The following is a 22,447-nucleotide window of genomic DNA, read 5'->3' as shown; positions in this document are numbered from 1 at the left end:
GTTAAACTGGTGCAATTGCACAGAAGCCAATGAACGGAAACTGTTGGCAAAAATGAAAGGACAGTTTCCTGGTCCTTTAGGTCATCAAACACACAAGCTTTAGGCCTGACAGATTCTCATCCAGAACAGAGCAGAGGCAGACGAAATATCTCTTATCAACTTCATTGCAACAATTATATATTGCAGTAAGGTTTGTTGTATGCATTTTTAGTGACTGATCAGACAGACTAGAAAGCTGGGGAAAGAGGTGTCTCACACTTAATTTCTGATCCTCCTTTGCTAACTGAATGTTTTGTTCTGCCTCTCCTCGTATTTCCCTACCTTTCTACCTAGCTAACATGCTAGCTAACAGGAGCATGGGGGATTCTCATTTATTTTAAGAGAAAATTATATTTATCATTCTGCTCAAGTGGTTTCCTCCATTATCATTGCCTCAACTATTCAGAGAGCTCCATTTCTTAGTTGATCTTGAAACACTATCAAAATTAATATGATTAACGACTTCCCTAGGAGTTGATCATGCTCTGTTTGAGTGGACACTGGAACAATAGCAGCAGCAAATAAAGAATGAAAAAGAAAGGGGGAAAAAAAGGAAATCTACTGGTTAATTTAAAATAGTAACAAAGAGAGCAAATGAAAGAGTGAATCCATTAAGGCTTGCTTAATTCTGCCATCTCTAGTCCTTTGTTCTTCATGGGATACATATGCTTTGCAGCTGCCCAGGTCAGAGCTGAAATCCTGTAATTACACATTGCTCCCTCACTTTCCTTCCTCTTGCTTCACTGTGGAAAAAGAAGTTTGATTTTCTTTACTGTTAGCCTAATACAAATGCTTTTTTTAGGCAAGCTGGGAAATATGTCCATGTTCTGTAGCTGATAACCTTTCTTCAATGTAGCTTTGTCTCCAATGTTTTTACTTTTTTTCAGCACTGATTAAATGCTCCTTCCCTTGGCCAATCATCTGCAGAAACAACACCAGCCTCTATATCAGAGAGGCAGACAGTGAAAAACATTTGATTACTAAGTGGAAAGGTAAATGAGACACCTGTTGTGATTATTTTAATGCTTATATTTTGATACTTCTATAAAAGGATCTGTTGCCCTAATATAGTCATCTTGAGAAAGACAGTCTGCAGTGGTTACAAATTGACTTTTTATGGAGAAAATAAGACTGTTCCTAACCTATTGCACTGATATTATATTTTGTTAATATTTTATGAAATAAAAGTCCTCCCATTAAGAGTGGCAAATTGCTTTATAATTATAGCACTTCGCACACTAGAATGACTACTTCATTTTATGGAAAAAAGCTCAAAATACAATTTCATTATCATCCAGTGTCTTTTCATCCTTCTAAAGGTTTCAGCAGAAAGCACTGTTATATGTATCTCAAATCTCTCCTTTTCCAAATATTAGTTCAATTAAAAAAAAAGAAAATTATTACTCCCATTCCATGCTACTCACTGCTAATGAAATAGTTGTGTACAGCGAACATTTGTACATAGATGAATCAATGAACAAAGTGAACAACTATGAAATATGGACCTTTTAACTTCTACATCTAAAGGCTGATTTATATATGGTATGAGTACTGAGTTAACTCAAGTGGTTTAGAAACAGATTTAGTTAAATCTGTACAACGCCCTGGTGCAGTCTCTCTTAAATCTGTTTAGGAGAAACTTAAATCGATTTAGCCTGATGTGGTTTATAGATCTGAATTTGTTTTTAAACCAATTTAGTTAAAATTGGTATCCAGGTTGTAATCAGACAGTCTCCAAGTCAATCACACTGGTCTTAGTCCGAATCAGTACACTTTTGCCATTCTCAGATGAGAGTAAAGTTGCAGCACCAAAGATTTTTTTCTCCTTTCCTCTTCGAACATTTTGAAAGAACCATTAAATTCTTCTGCTGCAAATCATACGTCTGGCTTATGTACAACCACCTCTCCTACCTGAACACACTGGTGACAGTTTTGGTGCCTAGGACTGCAAACCCAAAGGTTGTTTTATTTCCAGTGGACTGCTTTGTGTGTCTGCTAGAAGATCATCACTGCAACACTATCAGTATTACACTTACCCATATGGCAAATGGAAACTCAGCTGATTCATAAGACTGGGAAATGTTGTCACTAAAATATACTGATTTTAGAGGCACTAATTTTAAAATACCCTAATTTAATCAGACAAGATGCAGAAATGGCTGTCGATCATAAAAAACCCAAACAAATAACCCCAAACAAGCCCCACTCCCTCAACTGCAAGAACTTTGTGGAATGATCTCTAGAGACAATATTGACTCCCCACCCACAAACAAAGCAACAGTAAAACCGAACCCCAGAGGTGTTTTAACTGGCCTCCTGAACAGAAAATAAGTCTGAAATGGAGACTTCGAATGCTAGAAGGTTTGAGCCAAGTTAAATGCCAAAGTTTGAATGAACTAATTGTCCTTACGTAAGCCCAAGACTTAAGGACAGGAAAAAGATCAAGAAACTCCAGTTCTTCAGTATTTTGAGCCGTTTCGACACACTACATAATATAAGACACCTTCTTAATACATAAACCTTTCTATATATTTAGCTTTTGTCTCCCCCGTAAGCATAGAATGCAAACCTTTTCTTTTTACTGGTTGTTTTTTTTTTTCTTCCTCCTTTTGATCACTGCTGTGGCATCTTATCCTACAGTTACTTATTTTCAAGTTTAATTGCTAACCAGTGAAGTCCAGCGCCTGGGGAAGGTGCAGGATGTATCTTCTGCATCTGCAGGATAAGTGCCATTTCCTCTATATGTGGAGCATTGCCCCTGCACCACACTTAATAGAATCTGGTATTTATTTGCCAAGAAGATGCAAAAATAAGTTGCCTTTAACTCTTCCACTATAATTGTGTGTTAACAATTTCAGCCCTCTGCAGCTAGTTCATTGCCCAGAAATACTTTGTTTGTTTAAAAAGGTAAAATCTCCCTGTGGCACAACTTGTAAGGTCAGATACTGAAGAAAACATATCATTATTTCTGCTATGAAAATTGGTCTACCTAAAGAATTTTCATTTAAATATATTTCTGAGTTATAAAAAAATATTATAAACCAACAGAATTCTAAACACTGGACTAAGGACATTAAAACCTAGGCAGACCTTTCTATTCCCTCTGTCCCCCTCTGTAGATAAAATGTAGCCAGGGTTTTCTTTTAAAATAAGCAAACAATATATTACTCAGTCAGGATTTTCTGAGGTTATTCTTGTGTGATAATAATTTTATTATTATATCTTCACCCAAAGGCACAAGTAAAATATATTCTGGGGTGAAATTATTAATGCCGTAACTTTGGCCTGACGTAGTTTGGCATGATGCTGTCAGTCTCTGTTTTAAAGGACCTTACAGCAAAAGTGTAAGAGGTGTTGAAAGGGCAACCAAGACACTGGGTTGGCAGATGAAGCTGAGGCAGCATGCGCACATTTGTATGAAACTTGCCTTTGTGTGTGCTTGAAGCTAGTTGCGCAAGTCTCGTGTATTTTAAATGGTTTGTTATTGTCACGGACAGATTCCAGTGGTTTTTTGATACTTATTAGAAGTTATTATCCCTGCTTACTGAGCATTGAGGAGATATTAATGGAGGAAGATGCCCTTAACCATTCAGATGATTAGAATCCAAACCAAAGATCAATTACTATTTTGGTCTAAATACCCCCCTACGCAAGACACTTCCACATCTCATTCTTTGTTGCATTTAAAGACCAGAAGAAGAACAACTTCAGATTTCCATTACAGTTTGGAAGAAAAGAAGAGTTTAAGCCATCATGGTAACAGCTGAAAAGAAGAAGAAGGGGGAGGGATTTTTTCCTGCCTTGTTCTAGCCTGCAGCCCCCTCTCACATGGATCCGAGCTCTGGGATGACATCACTGCAATATGAACCCAGGCTTTTCCCTGACTCCCGAATTCTATTATGTATTACAATTTTTACACATAAGGACCCTTCAATTATTTCTGCACTGGCTCTGTACCAATATAAGCACTGGCAAAAATTCAAAATATTTTTCAAGGGAATGATTAATTGTATAAGTGTTCTGAGATATAAAAAAAATATTCACTCATTTGAATTATCCTCTCAGACTTTTACTGGCTGAGATGACACTGCAAAAGTTTATGGAACATAGACTGATTTAGAACAAAAAATCAGGCACATACACACTAGCCAGCAGTCAGAAGCAGATTGAACAGATATTTTTCTCTTTGTATTCCGTTATATGATTTCAAACATCTATTTTTCTGTAATTAAAATATTTTTGCAAGCTGTTGTAAGGCCTCATCAACTTTAACATAATGTAGTGCAACAAGTTTCGCAGCATCTATGCTTTCTGCTCCCACCCCAACAGGGTACCAGCACTGCTGGGTGGTACATGAGGCACTGCCCCAGCCAGACCCAAGGGTGCTTGCCTGCTACTGCACCAGCCAGTCTTCGTCCTTCTCCCCTTACATGGCCCTTTATGAGTAACTTATGCAGATTCAAGCTTCAACCTGACACCAAGGATTTGGTGATTCATTCATTAGTATACACTTACCACAAAAGGTAAGAATGAGCCTTTATCTTCAGCAGTTTGGGGACGGTAATCATTCTGCCATGTATACCCCGTACACTTTTACAGTACTCATGTCTAAGATTAAAACACATCTCGTAAAAAAGGTTGATGCACTAGAGGGAAAGCATGGACTTCTTATGCAAACACAAGTCTTTTTTTAATTTAGTCTTATTATTTATCTATCTTATGCTCCCACACACTCTAAATCTGAATTGCTTTGGTAGCAGTCAAATAAACCAAAGTATGGATAACCAAAATTGACAGAGACTGCTGTAGTTTTGTAAGTGGATCCACCTGGGAGAGATCAGTTGATGTTATCTGTTTCTTTCTGACTTTAAAAAATTTTTTTCATTTTCATTCTAATGACATAGCTTTTGCTGCTATAAACAAAAAGGTGATACAAATGCATATTGAAATGCAGCACATTACATATCCCAGTTCCTCTCAATGGCATAGTATTCCAACAAACTGTCAGAATGGGTAAAAACAGCTACCGTTGAGAGTCTCCTGCTTCTAGTACTACAAAGAACAGGAGCAGCTCATGTCGCTTAACTCAAAGTCTTACTTTACCCTTATGTTCTGTGTTATTTATATCTTTATATCCCATTACAAAAATCATAGGCAGGAAAAAAAAATATATACATGCATACCACCACACTCCAAAGTAAATATTTGTACTTTTTGGTAGCTAACAGTGCATCAGAGCCTGCAGGGTTTTTCTCCCCCTTCTGTTTCCTGTTCTCATTAAAATATTTTTTAATGAAAATGTCATTGGCATGTCACATCATTTCACCCACAGTCAACTCTCAGATGCTCATTACACTTACTCTTGAGACAAATGTTGGACTAAGAACAAAAAATATTTTTCCCCTTAGCAGAAGTAGGATAGTATAAAAAAAATTATAAACCAACTCATCAGCAAACCCCATTCATTTCAGGACATTGTTCTAGTATTCATTAAATACCCTAAAATTGCAACATTCACTTCATTCTAAGTGTTGTCTTAATTTTCTTCAGTACACATTTTTATTTGGAAAGGAACCTTTATTTAATAAACGGAACAAGACCATAAGTTCTAAAAGCAAGGCGTTCGAAATGAGAGAAAATTTGATTAAAGATTAGCATTAGATGCAGAAAAATGTAGGTTCACATAACAAAAGTACATGTAAGAAATCAAAGGCCTGGAAATCTAATGCTGCTAGACAATGCTCTCAACCCAACTAGTTAATTAGTATTATTCAAATCATCATTACTCCAAAATGAATCTCCACAGCAATTATTAATCCCTAGATAAAATTATTAGCACACATACATACGTACTCTTTCTAATCAAGAGGCTCATGCAATCAAGAATTGAAAGCATGAGAGGACATACACCAGAAGCAGGTTGAATTCTTGGAACATTAAGGCTTTGTATCCAAAATTCATCAGCCAGAGAAAACCCAGCTAAGCCTTGAAATAAATCTGTAACTTGCTTCTGCCACCTGCAAGTAAGGATGCCATACTGTAAAACTTATTTACAAAGTGTTTGAGGTGTTCTAGGGTGGCCCCACTGGATAAGAAGATTTAATCATAGCAATGAGTTGTAGGCTTTGTGGGTGATCTGAATAATTTTTTCAGACAGTGAAAAGACTGCTAGTACCATCAGTCGACAAATTTATTAGAGCAAGAAACTTGCACAATTTGAGACAAAAGTTTCATTATCTTAGTTTTAAATTACCCACATTTATAAAGACCTTTGACTTCAAAGAAGCACAGTAAACACAGCTTTTTCTTTGAGGTCATTCTTCCAGATCACAAACCTGGGTCCTGACCTAACATGCACACTTTGGGGGAGACAGTCTTTTTCTGTTTTTTATTTTTGTCAGAACCTCATTTCTGACAAGTGCATGTTGGGAAATAAGGGCAAGGGAAAACCTCTTGTCTGCTAGTAATATTCACAGCAAGAAAAACACTCAAACATTACCTTAAAGTTGGCAGGTTATTTAAATTATTGCCTCGTGTAAGTTTATCAATGGGAAGAGAGAAAGTCAGATACAGCTTTTGAAGTCTGTAAACGGAAACCTTTATTTTCAGAGGGTTTTGGGTCATGGCATGGCCTAAACCAAAATAAAGGTATAGGTAATTATGAAACAAACTTCAATTCAGATTCCATCTTTTTGATCCACAAAGCCCATTTTTTCCCTAGTGCTTTCTTTAAGCCAAGTAATTAGTGCTTTATGAGAGATCCTAATAGTAAAACTGAAGCTCCATCTGTGACTGTTTATACAAATTAAGTATCTCATCATGTACAGCTAGTGGTGCAAAAGAGAAAGATGCACTGTATGTATTGGCTATTCCTATATTTTCTTGGTATGATGCTTTTATGAGCTGTATTTTGTTTACAGAAAAAGGAAGTAAAGTATTGCCAAAATAGTGATTCCAGAAGTAGCTGTGAATTACCACCAAAATTAAAGTAACCTTCCAAGACAATTTTGTTCCAATACAATTTAAATAACAATTTCTCAGGCTCTCCCTTACAACCTTCTTAAGACAGGTAAATAATATTTTTATACTATGAAAGAGGCGGAGTGCCTACAGAAACAAATACATAAAGAAAGAAAGCCTTCCTTTTCCCTCCGTTACAGTTTTCTGAAGCTTGATTTTGAAACATTGGGGAAAAACAAAAAGAAACTGTTAGGTGAAATACTGCTGTACTGTAACAAATAAAACATTTTTATAAGCCTTGAATTCAATGGCAGACATGCAAGCCAGGGCAGAAGCTGAGGAGGAAGTTTCCCAAGCCTCAGGCTGTGCTGGCAGGTCTGGCACAAGCAATCTTCCCCCTCCCCACCCCACAGAGCAAGGTCCTTGTCTTCTCAGCTGCCTGCGAGGCTGTTTAACCAGTGCAAGTGCTCCCTCGAAGAGGAGCACCACAGAAAGCCATGTAAGCATGAGAGGATGCAAAGGATCAGCCTGGTCTGGAAGCCACTCAAGCCAGCCCAACTACCAACAGCAATGAATTGTAAAACTGCGTCCCTAAGGTTTTCAGATTTTAGTTACAGAAGTTATAATAAACAGCCTGAATGGTGCTACTGCACTTTTCAAATGATGTAAGCAAGCTAACTTTTAAAAGTTGTGATACATCCAAACAGACAAGTTTCATACACCTTGATGATTACACAGAAATAGAGCCAGAGCTTCTTACAACAGAGTTTAGCGGATCATTTAAAGTTTGGATGGAAAGCCAAAATGCTGTTAAGTCACACTGTTCTACCCTTAACTACACTTCAGTTAATGCTAGTGTGGGAGACACCTTCATACCCCAAGAACTTGCTTTGTATCCATGAGTGCATCTACTGGCATCTTACCACTGAGTCTTGTAGCTTCAGCAGCAAACCAGTCCTCCCACAAACACTCTCACACCACTGATGCTTTTCATTAGCTATACTTCCTCCTACGTAGGGGGGTATTTTTGCTTGGTACTTAAACAAGCAACACAGTTTAGTTTTAAATCTGGATCGTGTTTGTCACAGCTAAGTAAATAATATATAGTTTCTAAGATAATATATATCTAGCCATATTCTCTAGAGGGTTTTAAATGAGTAAACAGAAATCCAGTTTTAACATGCAAACAGATACTGTAAGTACTTCCTCACAGCTCCCATCTCCATTTTGGTCCCCACAGGGCTTTTGCCCTTCCCAGAACATTCCCTGTCCAGAAGCAGGCTAACAACTTTTATCACACAGCAATATAGAAATTACACCATTTTTGACAGAGATCATACTCGAAGATCAAATCATTGCTAACAAAAGGCAGCCAGAAAAAGCACAGCGTTCCCAAAGCACTGCCTCATCCCTCTCTGGGTGCACTAAGCCATTGAGGGGTGATGGGGACATGGGGGCTGCCTGGCACCCTGATGGTGGGTTGGGACCAGTGCTCTGGCCCTCAATAAGGCGAGCTCCCTTGATTTCCACAGAGCTGTAGCGAGTTACGATGCCAACCATGCATGCAAAAAGATACGCTGACTGAAAAGCAGACATGGGGGCAGAGTCAGCCCCCCTATGCAACGTGACAGCGAGGTGGAAGATGCAGCCATGTTCTCCACCAGCCTTCTTCCTTCCCACCTATGCCCATCCCTCCACAGGCACCAGGGACCTGCGCCTCTTCCCCACAAGAGTTAAAAGCATAAGCTCTGTTTCAATTACAGATCTTGCTGCATCACAGGTGATGTATCATTTGGTTTTTGGTCACTGCAGCATCCCTATCCCTGGGACGTTTCACCTCTTCCGAGACAGGATCTGATTTCCACCCTCATAACTGTGCCCACCAGGGCAGCAGCTCCAGGCCTGTGCACAACGAGCAGCTGAGATCAGGGCTGTGACTACAGGGCATTTTCTCTACTTTGCCTCATTTCTATGGACCTGGCACACTGCAGTTCATACAACACCCTCCCCTGTCACAGTTTGGGCATCTTTTAGAAAGGGAGAAGTCTCAATGGCGTCTATGAGGCAGCTGCTGCGCAGGAACTTCCCTATCCCACAGGGAAGCTCCCCAGGGACAGACTGCAGCTTCAGGGCTGTAAGAAACCCCGTAATGTTGCAATACACTCCAACGTTGCTGTCTTTTTGATATGCCTAACCTTAAATATTGAATGGATCGCATAAATAGTTATTTTTCAGCATCGTATTCCAGACTCCTGGATCTCAAAAGGCTGCTTATACATCATGCAGTCTAAAAGCTAATGCAGTTTCAGAGGGTGTAGTACATGGCCAAGGTCAGGAACATTTTCTCTCTACTGGCACTTTCTAAGCACTTAACAAAAGCTTGTCTTAAACAATAGGTTTGTTAAGATAAGGACAAAAGAGACTATGGTCCTGACAAGGAGTGATATTGTATTTATTGTTTTAAATGTTTCAGACAATGATATCTAATTATTGAGAAATCCAAGGTAACACACAATTAATGGTCTAATTTGCATGGTCATTTATCACTAGTTTTCTCACACATTAAGTGCTACTTACGAATGGCCTGCTAAACAGCCATGTGTAAATGCAGACACAGGATTTGTACGTGGCAGATACCTTGCCTGGTTTGACTGCACAGCTGCAATCCCAAAACATTAGGAAATAATGAATGTGTGGAAACTGGAATGCAAGTATTTAAATAATTCAGAACTACAGTATTCAAACCCAAAGTTCTGCTTTACTTATTCTAAAAAAATACACCCAAGACAAAGGTCTTCTATTAATATGAAGCTCTAGAAAAAAAACCCTTGTAATTACAAATCTTCTTTCCAAATAATACTATTTTTTTTCCTAAGTAAATATTTGCAAATCAAAGAAAATGTTACTTTACTATCAGTAATGACTATTAGCAATACATTTACAAATGCTACTTGAGAAGCAGTGCAACGCAATTAAATGCAATATTACCAAATAAAAACAACTGGATGTTGTTCAGGCATCTGAATGTTAGTCTTCCACGTGAAATAAATTAAAAAAAAAAAAATAAAACATACAGTACTTTGCCCACACTGTAATTTGTCAACTGTTGAGCAAATTGGCATGTCTTTTCTGCTGATTTATTGGTTAATCCCAACAATTCATTGCAGAAAAGGCCAACCATGAATTACAATGTGAGGAAAAATTAAGCAGTGCATTTAAACAGTGTTTAACTATACAACCCTTAAAGCAAAGTTCTCATAGACCTAGCTAAAATATTTTGGGTAATACTATAGTTAATAATTTGATAGCTTCAAATGTTCTCTCTCTTCTAAGTGTTATATCCTGTATAGTGGCTTTGCTAATATTGTTTCTTAGATTTGATTTCAAATATGTTTGAAAAATATATAACCCCTGGGTTCCCAAAATACAAAAGGTAAAGGAGGCACTGGATATATTATGCTGATTTCTTAAGTACTGGGACTCTGGATATTTCTATGCATCAACTAAGCAAATTACTTAATTTAAGCCAATGACTAATCCTGCTTATTTTAATGGACTACTCCTTGCTTAGCATTAGAGAGGTTTTGATTTTTTTTTTAAATATATGTATGACTAGACACTTCCAGACTTACCTTATTTTCACATAAAATAACCTACACATCTTTAAAATACCATACCTTTAAAGTATGTTTTCAGATAAGTGTTAAAAAATTCAGAGATAACAGTGTTTCTTGAACACTGAAGAGGAAGCAAGTAAGGTGACAGGGAAGCAGGACCTCAGATCCCCCTTTCCCTGTTCACTCCCACACACTTAGACAGCCTTCACCAGGAGTGAGCTGTCAGAGTCAAGTTTGATACTGGTTTGCACATTGCGTTTCTATGCCTTTCTATGTTTTAAAAACATCAGCTGCAGGTGATATGCTGTTGTGGTTTAGCCCCAGTCGGAGACCAAGCACCACACAGCCGCTCGCTCGCTCCCCCCAGCCCAGTGGGATGGGGGAGAGAATCAGAAGAGCAAAAGCAAGAAAACTTGTGGGTTGAGATAAAAACAGTTTAATAATTAAAATATAATAATAATAAAAATAATAATAGCAGAAGAAGTAGTAGTAGTAATAATAATAATAGTAATAAAATTAAAAAGAAAATAATGAGAGAGAGAAATTAAACCAGGGTAAGTGGAAAAAGAATAAACCACAAGCAATGCAACTGCTCATGACCCGCCAACCAACACCACCAGTCCTCAACTGCAATTGCTACTCCCCCTGGCCATCTCCCCCCAGTTAATATACTGGGCATAACATCAAATGATATGGAATATCCCTCTGGGTGGTTTGGATCATCTCTCTTGGCTGTGCCCCCTCCCCAGCTGGCTTCTTGTGCACCCAGCAGAACACGGGAGTCTGGAAAAGTCCTTGACTAGTATAAGCGCTACCCAGCGCCAACTAAAACATCGGTGTGTTATCAACATTATTTTGACCCTAAGTCCAAAGCACAGCACTACTCCAGCTACAGTGAAGAAAATTAACTCCATCCCAGCTAAAACCATGACATATATGTAAAATATTGGTAATCAGACTTTTCTTTCTCTTGGGCTTTACTGTGCAAGAAATGGAAAATAAGGAATACCCTCAGCTGAGGTACTAGGAGCTATGCAAATTAAACCCTACTTGCTCCTTCGGGACATAATTCAAAGCCTATTTATAGTCAATGGGAGTCTTGAAAAAGTACAGCACGTTTGTAACAAACACATCTTGAGGGTAAAGCTAAACCATGCAATACAGTAGGGTACAGAAAAATACCAGAGGCAGCTTAAAGTTCACATCAGGTTTACACCCTCAGTTTACACCCTTTTTTTAGGTAACACATTTAAACAGTACATTGGGCTCCACTTCAACATCATTTAGGGCTTCAGTCTCCTGATGCTTCTTTTGGAAAGCTATGCCAGAATCTCAATAGCTAGTTTTCAACCTGAATTTATTCAAAGCAAAATTATGCACATTTGTTCTCCCACCAGATCTGCGTTAGCTTAATTACAGTTTCAGGGTATGCAATGCACATGGTCGTTTATGGGTTGCATCCCTTAATTTTGGCCCTAAATTATCTCTGTAGTAACTGTACCCAATGCTCTGTAATTAGATCCTTGGTTGTAAATTTCACAGTGCACCTTGGAATTTCTTTAAATCGAAGTTCCACTTTTCAATTCCCTAAATTCCCTAAATTCTTCAGTCCAGTTCATTTAATTGATCCTTAATCGATCTGTTCCTCAAATTCTTCCCTTCTGAAATTAATTTGGTGTTTATGTACATCCTTTCATGTAATTTAAACTGAATCACTTGTGATCACTTCTTTCAAAGTTATCATCTCCACATTCCTCATAACTTACTAAAATTAAATCTAAAGTATCGTCCTCATATGGTCGGATCCATACAGTACAAGCAAAACTGAATTTTGACACCTTAAGAAGCATAAAAAGCTTTCCAAGACAGAATTCACTGCTTCTGTCTCTTCTCAGGCACAGAGCATCACCTTTATCCCCCTACCAAAAGTAAGCAAGCAAATCTTGTCTTTGCCATGGCCACCCACCCTTCAAGGCAGCGAACTCACCAGGAATTTAGTCAAGAGCAGTAGCCTGCTTAGCTGTGAATGTGAGCTCCAGGTGACCTTGCTCAGCAATGCTGTCTTGTCATCCCATTTCGTACTCCCACACTTTGCTCAGCAGTAGTAAGAAGAACAAATAGCAATCTGGAGGTATGCACTGGCTGAGTTCATAGGTTACAGTAGTGCTACGCTCCTCCCTAGAGAAAAGCCATCCCTGCGTGTTTATCCAGGCACTGCGTACAAAACTGAGCAATACATGGCAGAGAGTAGTACTACATGGAACAGATTTGGTCTTTCAGGAGAATGGCACTTCCATTGACTAACTGGCACTTTATCTATATTTAACATTTAGCCAAATGATTCTTTTAATTGGGTACTAATTCTATACTATGTATTCATGTCAGAGAACAGACGGGCCTATTTTAAAAACAGCAATAATAAAAATAAATCAATGAAACTTAAACCAAACCAGACAATAAATTCTGCAGATTCTAGAAATTATTTGTCATTATTCTAATTTCTTTGAAATTATATTTGCCTTGCAACCAACCAGCCAGGCTATAACTGAGCCAGAGAACCTGGCAAAGAACAAATTTCTAAAATAACAAGACATCATTTAGAATAAAAGTTCTAAAAAAAAAACCAAACCCCAAACAAATAGCTGTTCATAGAATCATAGAATCGCTTACATTGGAAAAGGCCTTTAAGGTCATCAGGTCCAACCGTTAACCTAACACTGCCAAGTCAACCACTAAACCATGTCCCTAAGCACCACATCCAAACGTCTTTTAAATACCTCCAGGGTTGGTGACCCCACCACTTTTCTGGGCAGCCTGTTCCAGTGATTGACAGCACTACCAGTGAAGAAGTTTTCCTAATATCCAACCTAAACCTCCCTTGGCACAACTTGAAGCTATTTCATCTTGTCTTATCACTTGTTACTAGGGAGAAGAGACCAACACCCACCTCGCTACAGCCTCCTCTCAGGTAGTTGTAGAGAGCGATAAGGTCTCCCCTCGGCCTCCTCTTCTCCAGGCTAAACAACCCCAGTTCCCTCAACTTCTCCTCATAAGACTTGTTCTTTAGCCTTCACCAGCTTCGTTGCCCTTCTCTGGACACGCTCCAGCACCTCAATGTCCTTCTTGTACTGAGGAGCCCAAAACTGAACACCGTACTCGAGGTGTGACCTCACTAGTGCCGAGTACAGCGGCACAATCACCCCCCTGCTCCTGCTGGCCACACTATTCCTGGTACAAGCCAGGATGCTGTTGGCCTTCTCGGCCACCTGGGCACATGCCGGCTCATGTTCAGCCGGCTGTCATCCAGCACCCCCAGGTACTTCTCTGGCAGGCAGCTCTCCAGCCGCTCTTCCCCAAGCCTGTAGCGTTGTTGTGCCCCAAGTGCAGGACCCAGCACTTGGCCTTGTTAAACCTCATATAGATGGCCTCAGCCCACCAATCCAGCCTGTCCAGAACCCTCTGTAGGGCCTTTCTGCCCTCAAGCAGATCAACACTCCTGCCCAAGTTGGTATCATCTGAAAACTTTCTGAGGGTGCACTCTATCAGTGATCTGCATGAGGGGATAAAGATATTAAACAGAACTGGCCCCAACACTGAGCACTGAGGAACACCACTTGTGACTGGCCACCAGCTGGATTTAACTCCCCTCACCACAGTGTTCAGTTAGCTCTAAAAATTAATCCTCCTTTTCACCCTTACAAGACAGGCTAATGTGCTAAATCTAGAAGTATCTGAGCAATGATAATGAAAAATATAAACCCCTAAAACAAAAAATCTACTTTAAAAAAAAAGAGGAAATCTGGCTTTTGGGTTGGGGTTTTTTGGTACAGTTTTTGGAGGCTTGGGTTTGTTTGGATTTTTTCTTCACAAACTCAGGAACCGGTTTGGGGTCCCACCCAGCCCAGAGTACTTGATATGAACCAGTAGTACGCACCACCTTTCAAGAAGGAAGAAACAGGCTTGGGTCCATTGTGCCATGCAGGCAGACTCCACTTGGTGCAGTAGCAAGGACTGACAGGAAAAGCTGGTAAGAAGCTTTCAGTGTTGCTACTCCAAAACTCTGTATTTCACCAGGATATATAATCTTCACTGGCCCATCCTCCATCATTGTCAGATCACATCTGCCACTTGGATAGCATGAGATCTTAAAAAGAAGAGGTACTTTGCCACAAACCACTTCAGTCAAAGGACTTCTATTTTTGTGACAGGAGTGCAGACCTGAAGGCACTGAATTTCCTGCATCAGAGCAGATCTTGAACATCCCAAGTCATCAGAAACCACAAAAACACTAATGAAGTCTCAGAACTTTATCCAAATGGAGCCACTGAGTCTTCCTGTCAGGGTACTGGTTAGTGGTTACAGACCCATGACACATAGCTACCTGGAGGGGTTGGTGTGCCCATGGTATATAGAGGTACACGTGTACTGGGGCAGGCTGAAGGCAGAAAGCAAATACATAGAGGATCTCTGGTAAAAATACTGCCCATCTAGAAGACTGCAACCTGCCTCATTTGTGCAAAGCTCTTCCTGCCTCCTAGAAGGATTCTCTCCTGTGCAAAGAAAGGAAGAACGGGCTGAATTATAGCAATATCTGACTACTGGCATGTACTTAAACGGACAAAAATTGATTCTTAGTAGAATTGTACCAATCCAATGTTTTTACTTTTACCTGAGATCAACAGGCATGCAAAGGGCTTTGCTGTGTTACAAATATTAGTTAAAGCGAGCAGATATCTTGTTTGGTTGGCTATAGATACAGCAAATAGGTTGCAAAAATAAAAACTCACACGGTTTGGTGAGCCTGTGTGCAAAAACATGCAACAGTCATACACTAGAGCATCTTTTCTATGAAGTCTTAGAGGTTTTTTAGGTGCTTCAGCAGTTCAGTCATGAGACAAGTACACTTTGATAAGCCCAGGAAAACACACTATGGAAAACTTAGCAGATTAGGCTTCTTATTATACTGCACAAAGCACATTTACCATTTCCAGTGACTGTTGCAATTCTGAAAGTAAATAGCTCCTGTACAATTAAAAACATTTTTATCTGTTGAGTCTTTAATATGCTTGCAAACTGTGAAATTTGGCAAAACATCATTTTAGCCACATATTTTTGCCTGTTGCTGAAGAGGACTGGCACGCAAACGATGCCCTTAAAAAAACCAAATGTGTAACAACAAAAATCAAGCAAGGACACACATACAAAATTGAAAATATTACCCAAGTTATTTACTGGAAGGTTTAATTTGGGCCACTCAAAGACCTCATGGGCCAAAACTAATAGGAAATTTGTGAGAAACCCATTGAAACAGGCTTGGAGAGTGAAAAACATTTCTGAAGATTAATTTTCTAACTTGGCAGTGGAATTGTCAGCAGCATTGTCCAGTAACAGCAACACGAGGCCAGATTCAATATATTTCTCTGCTTAGGAAAATCTGAATCTTCGTTTCTCACTCCACAAGCCAAAACCATACACAGGCTCTGTCTATGTGCTCTCAGCTTCTGCTGTTGATACTCCTTCAGTTAGTACAAAATATGTAAATATTTACTGACACAAAACCAAACCAAACAAAACTCCCAGCACATGAAAGAAAGCAACTTTTGCCTGGTCTTAGAGTAAATTTTCTGAAAGACGCAAGTTCAAGTCCTTGTGGGAAAACTAGTGAAGCAGCACTCTTTTTGTGCTCATTTAAGTTTGAATGATAAGCTTTGTTCAATTTTTCCCTCTTTTATTGAGTTGAGAAAATAGCTAAGATTTGCTCCAAATCAATGTAAGTTTTCTGCCAGATTTTTTCCCTCAGCAGCTGACCTAACGATTCTATTAAAAAACCAAAATCTATTATTTCCAGATACTTAATTGTGATTATGACCTGGAACCAACAGGATTACCAAGAAGAAGAGGTACAAGTATGAGGACCATCTGTTGGCTGATATGGTATAGAAACTAGATGGGACCTATTATACCCCACCAACAAATTACATGCCAAGACATCCCAGCAGAGCACATAGCATCTGACAGGTTATTACTGGGAAACCTATTGACACCTTATCAGCAGGCAATACCAATACTGCCTCAGGGGAGCTATTCTGTACTAACGCAGGAAACCCAGAGAGATTGCTCTGAAACAAACAGATGACACAGCAGATGAGAAATACTGAGCACAGCAAGAGTCGGCAACATGATAACCTGCCTCACCAGGGTATGGTATGAATCTCACCACAGGATGAACTGAAGAGATGCACCTAAGAACTATACAAAGGGACCAATTAGCACTCTCAAAGGGGTATTTGGCTGCACCAGCACCACTTCACAGCAAAGCTACCGCTCAGCAATTTCAAAAATAAATTTTGTGATTGCCAAACTTGCCAAATTGTACTTGCAAAGTCCAGTGCCTCTGTCTTGTACACATGCACAGACTTGGCTTTTTAACAAAGTGATGTCATTTATGTTACGCTTATATGCTGTATATAATGCTGTCATTTCATAGAAAGCCCATATTTGTGTGACATTATTAATTCAGAGAACTACAAACGTATTTATTCAGAAAGAACAAAAGCTGTCTTATCTCCTCTCCACGTTACTTACTCCTTAGCTGCTTTTTATTTCTTACAGTGAGAATTTTATCATCTTTCCAAACTTGAGATCAATGATCACTGTGCATTGCAACAGGTAATTTCCTTGGTCCTTCTTCTGCTCTTCCAAGGGAGTTTATGGGACCTAAATATTAGCTATTGGGGCAGCTGGAAGATTCTCAACCACAGGGACAGTGCTTCACAGGCCAAGACAGCCAACTCCATGCTACACTTCAGACTTCTGTAAGAACACTGGTGCTAAACAGCGTGAGAGGCACTGGAGGCAGGGAGGGGGAGAATGGCAAGGCCAGCACAAACCATGACATGAAGCTTCCAGCTGGGAAACAGTCCCTTGGCAACTGGGAGCTGGCTGAGGACAGTGCAGAAACATTGCTCAAATATCAAGAGCTTCCCCAGAGAGGCCACAAGATCAAGGATGGCAGAAAAGGTGTTTTGTAGCCACAGATAGGGCACAGTTGAAGAATAATCCCACAGAGTGTATGAGGTGCCCAAATTCATTCTGATTTTAATGCTTATTGATTTTATTATACTGCCTTTACATGTTGTCTGGTAGCACTTCATAAATGTTTTATGTAAAATAAATAATTCAAGAAAGACACCACTTCTTCAGTAAAGTTTATGACATCATGAGAGCTATTTTTTGTTACTATGCTGACTGCAATGATGAAAGAAGAAGGAAAACTGGGATCTAGACATTTCAAACGTGATCATTTTCTAAATCACATCTGCTTTTTGTGTTGCAGCAACACTATGTTCAGGACTGTATCAGATATATAATATAATATAGTTCTGTCCCTTGCTGGTGCTGTTTTTTACATTTTTCCTCCCCTCTGACCCTTGATTACAAAACCATGTCCTTAAATAAAACAGATGGCCATTTGTTGTATTTTAATGTTATTTTATCTTTATTTTCCCATTATTTATTCTCCTTTTGTTCTGTCTTCAGGAGCACTTGCATTATATCAAAGGGAGAAACTGCAAACTGAAAAAGCCACTTTCAGCTTAACTGAATAAATTGGCATCTGCTTTTTTAACACCTGTTTTTTGTCTACTGATGTGACAACAGCCATGATAATGGTTAAAATCTGGTTGGCAAACTGTTCTAATCAGTCCATACCCGTCCTTACTCTTCCTGAAACACCTTCTGGTCAATTCTTGTGGACCACACTATAATATCAAGAATTTACCTATACGATACCTTTTGCAGTGGTGTTTCAGTGTCAATGGATTTTTTTGTCAGCACATTAACATTAACACTTATCACCGAAAGGGAATTAATAGATTATAAAACATAGTTACATATCTGTATTTTTTACAGCTGTAAGCCCAGCTCTTAATCCTTCTGTATAGAATGTTTCCTGACTTTACAGAATCATTGCAGCATATTGTAAATTACATGAAATGAATAAATCCTGCCTGGGGCGCACACACACACACACAGATAGTGTTGTGCGTATCTGGCTGCAAGTCATCATAAAGTCAGAATAATGCTCACCTCCTAGGAGTCTGTTCTGGAGGGCAGATGGAGCAAAACAGGGAAAGGGACTGGGAGTCAGAGGCGTTCCTCTCTGTTAATTTTGTCCAGAAAGGTTTTTAATTCATTTCCCCAGTAGTCTCAAATCTATTCAAGGCAGAGTAGAAATCCAAGGATAACTCTTCTTTCTTAAAATGTAATAAGCATATGGTCAAACATTCCCCTTACCTTCACTCCAAGAAATCATCACAGCAGTTTATAACAGAAGCTTGCTAGACTACAGATAAGCTCAAAGCTCACAAACAGCAAATAAATGAGAGCTTCTCTTAGCTTTTCAGTGGAAATATTGAGCCAATTTCAAATGCCATTCACCATCTCTCACTATCCTACTCACTCGATCCTACTACTTCAGCGTGTTTCTTAGCTCTGAGACAGTACTGGTTTAGAAGTACTAAAAATGCTAGGTGAATTAAATAAGCAAACTCAAAAAAAAAAAAAGAGCAAGCATTGTTTCAGAGAATAACGAAAGTTTTTAGCATCTTTTGCACCATTATTTTTTAACAACCCAACAATTTTGGTCTTACACATCCATACATTATATCTTTGTCATATTCTTAAGATATGACACAGCCTGACAGCACCTAAAAAACAAACCCTGACAGAGACTGAAGCGGAATTAACAGACAGTTGGAAAGCATGATGGATCTTTACTGCAGCTGATAGTGTCTCACACACGTCAGTGCTGAAACAGACATTTTCAAACTACGGTGTAGCTAGACAAGAATCTTCTCATCTCAGGTACAATCAAAAAGATTACAGCTGACAGCAGTAGGAAAGAGATCCTTCTGTCAGGGAGCGAGGTGTCTTTCTGAAGGCTAATACCTGCAGAGATTACAGGGCCAGAAGGCATAGTTATGACCATTGTTGAATCTTCTGAATATACATAAGCCTTTCTCTCTTGTATCTTATTTCTTGGCAAACGGTACCAGCCAATACTGGTGAAGTGGCAAAAATACACTTCCTTTCAGCACCAAACCTGCAAAATATGCCTCTAGTAGTATATTAAAGCTGCCGTTATTTCTGCTAGGATTCAAATGAAATTTAAAAAAGTCACCCCACATTATTTTTCAGCCTTAATTCATAGCCTTCTGGTGCTTTACTGAAGGTTCACATCTGGGGTCTCTGATCTGCCTCTAGACAAGAGGTGCTTTTTTTTTTTTTTTTTAGACTGCAAATATCATTCCAAGCTGTCATTAACATTTAAAAATCAAATAATTGAAGACTATAAATGTCTATAAACATTAAGAAATTGCTGGTGTGAAATGCTTCATCTTTACTGACTCTGAATGTATGTGGCCCACAAAAAAGAGAAATAAAGAAGTTGGTACGCAACTGAACGAGAGCCTTGTAGAGCCCAGCTTCTTCCTGACTCATTTGAGAGGAAGTCAATGCACTCAGGTAGCTCAGTTCACCAGACCATGTTGCCTTCTCATGTCCATGAGCAGTGGTTGCACAGTGGGCTGCTGAGTACTCTGTGTAGCAAGCTAACTCTGTTTTACCTTCTACACTCAGTCTTGATCAATGGTCAATATTTTCAACAAACAAAATACAAATACAGTCACCACGACACATCTGGCTGCTTATTTCCATGGCTCGGCACTCTAACAACTGCAAAACATTCTGCGTAGCTTGTAAATGAAAATAAGTTTACATCTACATAAGTTTACATCTAAAACAAATTTGCAAATTTTTAAAAATTTTTTTTATTTTCCCAAGTCTCAGATGACCAACTAACTTAAAAATGAAACTTGATACTATTTGCTTCGCCTGAATTGTTTGTCCTAAAGTTCCCAAGGACCACAAAGGCATTGCAGGTAGCTACAAGAATGAACAAACCAGGGGATTTGCTTGTTTGTTGAAAGATAACTTCCAGCATTAATATTTCATGTAGGAATCAATAAAACTTGTCTTACAGGTACAAGGTTTCTTGCTCAAACCCCACTGAAAAGATTTAATACTTTTAAAAGCAAAAATAACATATATAGATTCTTACTTATCTCCAGTGGAGTTAAGTCCTACTGAAAGAACGTGTTTGCTATTAGTAATAATGCATAGCCCACGAAAGGCCTCTGCTGAGAGAATGACGCTTTGTGACAGTGTTTGTGCAGGCAGAGAGATGGATCTATGAAGGGTTTCTACTCTAAACATGTAAGGTACAGAAAGAGTTAAAAAGGTCTGTTGATTTATTAATGCAAAGTTTTGAATACACATGGCACTGTATGAACAAGCAGTCTCCACACATTTTACAACCATTAAAAAAATATATGCACACATAGTTATAAACAACTAAATAAATCAGACGGGTAATACCATTTGGAATAACAATGCTTTAAGATAGTTCTGTATTGGTATAAAAAACCAGCACGAGGAACAGTGCAGGATCAGGTCCTCTGTACTGTAAACTGTGTGACATAATTATACATTAAGACTGACAGAGTTTCACCTTGCATGTTTGCTTTTTCATTTTTCTTATGTCTTAAATGGCAACATTCCTACACAACTTGCATTCAGACACAATTTGGCGTGTTCAGTGAACTCATAGATCCCGTCTTTTGCCTGGATACTGAGGCAGTTTTGATGTGCCCTTGCACTAGCAAAGGGTTAAAAACTTTTCTTATGTTCCTACTGGGTTGTAAAAGGAACTGCTGAAGCTGATCAATGACCACTGTTAAGACCTGGAAACCAATTATAAACCTGAAATTTGTGATGAACAAAGCTCTGAAACACTAGGATGAAAACTACTGAATTAGTCCAGTTCATTAAAATCATTAATAGTCATGAAATGAAAACCACCAGAGTCCAAAAAGGCTTAATGCCCTATCCATATTAATTAGATGGGAGCAAATCTGAAGTGAAAAGCAGCACATGCTTTGTAGAATTAGCAATTGCTCTCCACAGACTACACAGATCTCTATTAAAATTCAGTTTAATTAAAATTGATCACGTTAAGAAACTGATGTGGTTAATTAACTGAATTCCTGGACTTCTTTTCATACATTTCACAAATGCATTGTACACTGCTTTCCTGGGTGACAGCTTATGTTGCAGTGAAAATCTTGATTTCACAGGTTAATGCTGCGTGTTCCATGAGGCCTAAAGTTCCCGTGTCCCCCCCAGGAAACCCTGGCAGCACAAGGAAAACAACAGGCCTTAGAAACTACCAAAATCTACCACCAGATAGCCTGGCTGGATTCTAAACAGTTTCCCTTGTAGATCAGTGTGAAACTCTGCGCACTTAAAAGGAAACATCGTAAGAGCTATGGTCTCATAGGGTCTATTGTTGGAACTAAACAAAATATACTGGAAAGGTATAAAGAGACACATACGCTGTATCAGCACAGACTGGTACAAACAGCTGAAGGATCTGGTCCATGCAATTAACGAATATGAACATGCAGACTGCAACCATTTCAGTTGCTGAAGCACATTGTCCCATGTGTCTCGCCAGGATGCATGAAATAACAGGGCTTGGCTAAGGGCTTAATCCGAGAGCTGCCCAGGAACACAGATTTGGCAGAGCTTCAGTGGTCTATATGGTGATTCCCAGAGGCCCGGCAACCCGGTACCTCCAAGGATTTGCAGTATCATTCTCTAAAAAAACAAGGTAACCATTTCCAGAGTTTGGAAGTGGACTTGGCAGTGTTAGGTTAACAGTTGGACTTCATGATCTTGAGGGTCTTTTCCAACCTAAATGATAATATGAT

Source organism: Phalacrocorax aristotelis, chromosome 5 (assembly GCF_949628215.1).
Source record: "Phalacrocorax aristotelis chromosome 5, bGulAri2.1, whole genome shotgun sequence".
Taxonomy (NCBI): Eukaryota; Metazoa; Chordata; class Aves; order Suliformes; family Phalacrocoracidae; genus Phalacrocorax; species Phalacrocorax aristotelis.
This window is presented reverse-complemented; position numbering follows the sequence as displayed.